We start from the raw sequence: 7142 nt of genomic DNA, 5'->3' as shown, positions 1-7142 counted from the left end.
CTACAACGCAAAAAATGCGTTTATCACTGCTTCCAGTAGTTCCACAGGTGGTAATACATCTTTATTACTAGATTCACCTACTTTTATCAATTTTAAAGCAGTTAATATTACTTTATTCAAGGTCAAATTACTTTACCCACTAGTGGATAAAATGCGTTTTTACCCGCTGGTATTAAAGGACAAAACACGTGTTTCCGCGCTAGTGAGGGGAAAATAATAATAAATACTGAATGTGATTTTGGATAGCTGCATATTGAGTCACGGGCCATCAAATAGGCATGCATTTAAGGCTTAAACTCTCATCTATTTGCAGCATCTCTCGCTCGCAGTGTGCCCAAACATTCTCACATCTATTTCCCGACACATTTATAAAACAAACAGATTGCTCATATTCCTCACGATATTATTTATATTCTATCGTTTGATATAAAATCTTTTTATTGCAGGAATAATATTATGACGCCGCTTGGCTGGTATATATTGTTTTAGAGACTGATGTTTTTAATATGAACTTTATCAAAATAAGTTTATAACCACCGACGCAAAAACGAAGGGGTGTTATAAGTTTGACGTGTCTGTCTGTGTATTTGTCTGTCTGTTTGTCTGTGTGTGTGTGTCTGTGGCATCGTAGCTCCCGAAGATTTAGTTTTTTTGTTGGAAATCTGAGTTAGTCGGGAGTGTTCTTAGCCATGTTTCATGAAAATCGGTCTACTATGTCGCGGTCGGGGGTTTTTTGATTTTTTTTAATTTTTTAACTTTTTAAGTGTTTAATTACTTTATTATACCTACATACAACATATAATCAAGTCTTCTACTCCTTTGGTCCACACTACCTAAAATCTATACTTCAATGAAAATTCGGGATATCACACACATAATTTTAATTTTATCAACGATGTTTGCTTTTCGCTGATAGTTTTACATCCTTTTTTTAAACGAAGAACAGTTGCAAAACTCAAAGTTTGCGCCACTCTTTTCCGTTAGTACTTCCGTTTCTATCACACCAATACGTCGGAAAGGGACAAACGAACTTTATCGGCTTGATAACTTTAGTGTACGTTTATGAATAAGGTGGTTAGTATGTAGTGTGCTTATTATTTCCACTGATTTTCCTTATTTGGTGGCCAGTCTCTGTGTTGTTAAAATTAAGTAAGTAAAATCGCCGTCAATAGAAATTTTCAACAATGTAAAAAAACTATTACATAAAATATCAATATTTTAGCACAATTTTATTATTTTAAAGGTTAAGGATCATAATGTGAGATGAATTGATTAAATAACACATGGATTTAGCCAGTATCTGATGAGTTAGAATGGAAATTAAAGACGTTTTGACTACAAGGTTTGTTTACATTGTTCACAAATTCTATTGACGGCGACTTTACTTTGAAAGTCGTTCGCCTTACAACGACATAGGCCGATGCCGATACGTTATATGTATGCGGGCGGAGCCGGCCCTATTTGTAATTGATAAAGTAATAAATTATTAGATTAAGCTCGTACAATTGGCACAATTGTGTAGATGCATATCATCATTAAGACAATGTAAAACAGCAACTGTCGGGCGGAACGAATGTAGATTGTGTCTTGTGTCACAAGGGAGCAAAATACCGGCGAGGGTTTTTATTAAAATTTTTTTTTGTATGAATAGGTAGACGTTTGACCACGATCACACCTGATGGTAAGTGATGATGCGGTCTACGGTAGAGCACGCTTACCTATGAGATACCTGTTTACTCTGGCTTTAAAGAGACCTGGATTTTATAAGTATACTCATGTGTGGAAACACAGACTCAGGCAGGGCATTCCATTCCTTAGCGGTTCGCATATTCTGAAATAAACATTGGATTCCATAGTAAAACTCGAGTGAGAGACTTAAAAGATTCTGAAGTTCTTTTTTAGGGTTCCGTAGTCAACTAGGAACCCTTATAGTTTCGCCAAGGACCATTTAATACTAGACTGATATAGCCCATACAAAAAAGCGTACCCCTGAAAAAAGCTTAGTTTTTGCTTTAAAACTAGATGGCGTTGTTTCGTAACCCGGGAGTGGAAAAAAACATATTTTCACACATATTTTTACTTGTTTTTATATTATACTATGAATAACTATCAAAAAACTTTATTTTAATATCAAAATATTGGCTCAAAACACAATTTTTACAAATTATATTTTTTGGTCGGCCTCGACGTAGTTGTGATCGCTTCGCTGGCTAAGTTTGTTCGCATGTTGTCTAATTATTGCCAAATAAAATGACTAGATGACGTTGGTGGACTAGGAAAATGTCACATCCGTTTCGTTGTTCATTAATATAATATACTTAGTGATAATAAACCTATATGTTGAGCTCAAATACGTTCAACAAAACGCAATCATTGTGCCAACAGATGTGACATCCAGTGAAATCTGACATCCATGTCACATCACAAATGTCATTGTATGATTTATTGAATATTCATAATATATGGATATTAAATATTTTAGAATCGCAGCAGCAATGCGAGTAGAGATACAGAATTAATAACTGTATAAATTAATAATTGTATGACCAATGACCTCATACATAAAATTACCAGTTTAGGTGACAGAAGGCGAATCCAATTTGTAAACATTAAATTTAATGTGCTAAGGAAAAGAATCTTTCCGATTTTCAACGGGACACGGCTGAAGGGGCGAGCTGGTTTCGACTGCGCCCATGCATCTCAATTGTCCAGAAAGTTCATTCGAAGATCATTTTGCTTATAATAATCTGAGTAATCACAGTGAATGGTTTGACAGTATTTCAGCTAACATGTAGAGAGACTTGCTAGCTTCGTCGGTCAGGCTTCGTCTTGGACACAACGCCGATAGTTAGGCCGCCAGGTGTGGCACTTTGGATTACGTTTTTATAATAAATTAATGATAGTTTGTATTGTTTTGGTAATATATTTTCTACTCGTATACTATACTCGTTTGGTACTCGTATAAACCTAAACTGAGATAATAAATGAATAAAAGGAAATAATTAGTGAAACTCTGATATAAGTAATAATTAATGAGACTAAATGCGTTTTCACATTATCCGATCCGATATCGGATGTAGGACTGATACCCCATACATTACAGGCGCTATCTTGGATTTTTTCCATTTAAATCCTTCCGACATCCGATATCGGATCGGATAATGTGAAAACGGACTAAGACAATAGATACCTTGTTAGTGTTATATACCTATGCCTAAGTATATCCCACCAAAAACATTCTGTAAAAAATAGCCGTCTCGATGGAGCTGCTTGTTTATCTCTAAAAAGTAATGAAATCTACATAAAGTTCCTTACTGCGATTTCTTTATTATTATAGTTAACTATTAGCCTTTGCCCGCGGCTTCGCTCGCGTTAAATTCGAAAATCTCTCCACAAACTTCCATCCTCCATTCTAAGGAAGTGGGGGGATATAAAAAGAGACAAAAAGTAGCCTATGTCACTTTCCATCCAGTCAACTATCTCCACTTAAAAAATCACGTCAATACGTCGCTCCGTTTTGCCGTGAAAGATGGACAAACAAACAGACACACACACTTTCCCATTTATAATATTAGTATGGATGTTGTGTGACTTGGCCGTTGAAGTGTAGCGGTGCTGGCGACAGATTGGTGCAATGGTGTCATGGAGCACCTGGTTATAAACTTCTTTATACCCTTGTGTATAAAGAAGTTTATAAGTTTCATATTCGATGGTCCGAGCTAAGGTTCGTAAAGCCATGAAGCCGAGCTGATAATCATTGACGCTAAACGCCGATCGAAACGCAGTCTGAAGTGGGTGATAAACGTACGATACGAGCAGGTATGCGTACTTATGGCTCGACGACCTTTTTCGATTGTGTGATTTGTGTGTCACCGTAAGTACGCGTAAAAACCGCTGCGCATAGTAGTCGACCATCCAACGCGTACTTGCTCGTACGCCTATCACCCACTTGACGTCGCGCCAACACTTTATGGAAAAAGCGGGTTTTCGACAACTAAGTACCAATAAGATTTTAGACATTCAAAAATCTTCAATAATACTCAACTGTTTCGGTCGCACTCGTTCAAATATAGGATAGGATTGGTATGAGCGAGACGGTCAGGAGATTGATTGTCAACATGATATCTATCATAAACACCGTTCGAAATGGCCTCATTAAAATCAAAATTTTAAATATATTGAAAGTAATATTACTAATCATTGACGTTACGCTCAAAATGAAAGAGATAGAAAATTTGACAGTATGGTACTCTTTTGCATGATTGTCATAATTCAAAATAAGAACGATGGTTTGCGTTGTAAACAGGGACTGAAACATGACACGGGCCCCTAGCGTCATCTATATACTTTTCACTGTATCACTTGTAATGCCGTTGAACTACCGCGTACGTATTTAAAAAAAAAACGACATTTTTATTCAAATGACACTCTTAGTGACATCAAGTGACATAGATTTACGGCTGCCAACGGGGTACGGTATTTAGTATGGACTCTGCTGGTCCTTTATAATCGTCCTTGGTTTCGCCATGTCTGTCCGTCCGTCCGTGCGTCCGCGGATAATCTCAGGTCAGCCAAAAGTTTAAAGCCAAAATAAACCTTCGTTTTCGCTTGGTCATTGTATTGAAAGTTGAAAGTTTTGTCTTTCACGTGTGTACAGTCCAGTTCATAAATATGTGTACATTTTTTCACCTTATTGCACAGAGTTAAGGTGAAGAAATGTACACATATTTATGAACTCGACTGTACCTACAATTTGCATAAGTAGATAGCTATATACCAAATTAGGTCACTCAATCGTTAACCCTAGAATATTCTACACCCACAAAGCTCTATAAAGCGTTCCATAGACAAAAAAGCAATTCCATCATGGCGCCTAACAAGCGACTGCCAGTTGCCGCCTAAATAGCTGTCAGTTGTCAATCCGCCATTGTGGCGTAGAGGAAATTGGGGAAGAAAGTGCACTGGGCTATTAAACGCTCGCTGGAATTTTTTCTCTTAATCCGAAGAGGAATAAACATTAACGCGAAACATGTCTAAGCCTTTGTATCACAACCCGCGTCATACGAAAATAAAGTTTTCTGAACAATAATATATGCCCTTAAACGGATCCACACTATATTTTTGTTGCACTCTGTACATTTTTGAGATTAGGTACTCCTCTGTTTGCGTTTGAATTTACCACTGAGAGTCCGATTCAGATAAACCAAAGATGTCGCGGTTTTTTTTTTATTTTGATAAGACCTTGATGACGGCACATATGTAGACTGATTTTGAAAAGAAAGTGAACGCTGAAAAAAAAATGTTTGCTAGCTTCTAAAATGATCGGGAAGAGATGTCAAAACTAGTTTGAAACTACTTGAAAGTTACCTTAACTTAAAAGATAAATACATAATAATCTGATACATATCTAATAACAAAGCCACACCTAAGATGAACGGGTAACCTGTTCATACCTAACGAAAAAAAAGGTAACTCAACTGGGATTGGAGCGACGAAACTTTTATTCATTTTTTAGAATTTTTATTCGAGAACGATTTTCTGCTTGAACTACATTCACCGCACACATCTGAAACAAAATCCTTTTGGGCTCCAACTCATGAAACATTAATATTAGTCAACTAATCAACTGATATTAATGTTTCATGACGAATTATGACGGGCAAAGTTGAAGGCACGAGACCTCAGGTACCTCCCCCTATTAGATGGTGTGCTTAAATTACTGCACCCATGCGATTAAAACTGCACGAGGCCTTGGCGAGGAACAGACGCCTATGGAGGGACCTAGTCTTCAACAGAATGACATGATGTCACGATCCTCAGCATTGAGGAAACGACTAAAGAAGAAGTCAACTATCTGTTCTACTCTGCGACATCCCTTTGAAGCCGACGTTTGTTTTTAAAAGTTGTTTGAGCAATTGTTATTCAAATGTTTTGTCGACTCGAGTTAGACGTTGATGTGGTAGCAAATTGGGTTTCCATGACATGGCTTTTTAAATAAATTAGTACCGAATGTAATACATAAAATTTGAAACGTAATAAGTAAATACAAAAGTCTTGGTAAATAATACTTCTTTGTACCTTTTGGCGTAGAAACTCTAGGTCCATGGGGTCCCAGTGCGAACAAGATGTTCACAGAAATGCGAAGCGTCTGGTTGAGATAACTGGTGACCGAAGAGCTGGCGACTTCGTCGCGCAACGTATCAGCATTGCGATACAGCGAGGAAATGTCGGCAGTATCCTTAGCACGGGTGCCCTCTATTTCGCCTATCATTAATTCGCATAATTTGAATTCGCATAACAGATTTGGCATAACATAATTGTTCATAACATTGAATAAGCATAATATTAAAAATGCATAATTCTTATTTCGCATAACAATGAATCTGCATAATTGAAATTTGCATACTATTATTGCGTATAACTTTAATTATCCTAAAATGAATTGCCATACTTACGAACTGTATTGAGCAAACGATTGGATCAATCAGGAGCTGATTTTCCAATTTCGAGCGCTCGATTTTGAGTGTTTAAATTATACTGTCTCACTTATTAAGTATGAAAAAAATAGGTGTAAGTAAGGTACAGCGAGGCAAATCTCAATTTCTTCCATGTTTTACAATGATTGCATTATTTAAAAAAAAACCTGCCAAGAGCGTGTCGGGCCACGCTCAGTGTAGGGTTCCGTAGTTTTCCGTATTTTTCTCAAAAACTACTGAACCTATCAAGTTCAAAACAATTTTCCTAGAAAGTCTTTATAAATTTCTACTTTTGTGATTTTTTTCATATTTTTTAAACATGTGGTTCAAAAGTTAGAGGGGGGGGGGGGGGCGCACTTTTTTTCCTTTAGGAGCGATTATTTCCGAATATATTAATATTATCAAAAAACGATCTTAGTAAACCCTTATTCATTTTTAAATACCTATCCAACAATATATCACACGTTGGGGTTCGAATAAAAAAAATATCAGCCCCCACTTTACATGTATGGGGGGTTCCCTAATAAAACATTTTTTTTTCCATTTTTTATTTTTGCACTTTGTCAGCGTAATTGATATACATATTGGTACCAAATTTCAGCTTTCTAGTGCTAACGGTTGCTGAGATTATCCGCGGACGGACGGACGGACGGACGGACGGACGGA

The sequence above is a fragment of the Leguminivora glycinivorella genome, chromosome 24, assembly GCF_023078275.1.
Source record: "Leguminivora glycinivorella isolate SPB_JAAS2020 chromosome 24, LegGlyc_1.1, whole genome shotgun sequence".
Lineage (NCBI taxonomy): Eukaryota > Metazoa > Arthropoda > Insecta > Lepidoptera > Tortricidae > Leguminivora > Leguminivora glycinivorella.
This window is presented reverse-complemented; position numbering follows the sequence as displayed.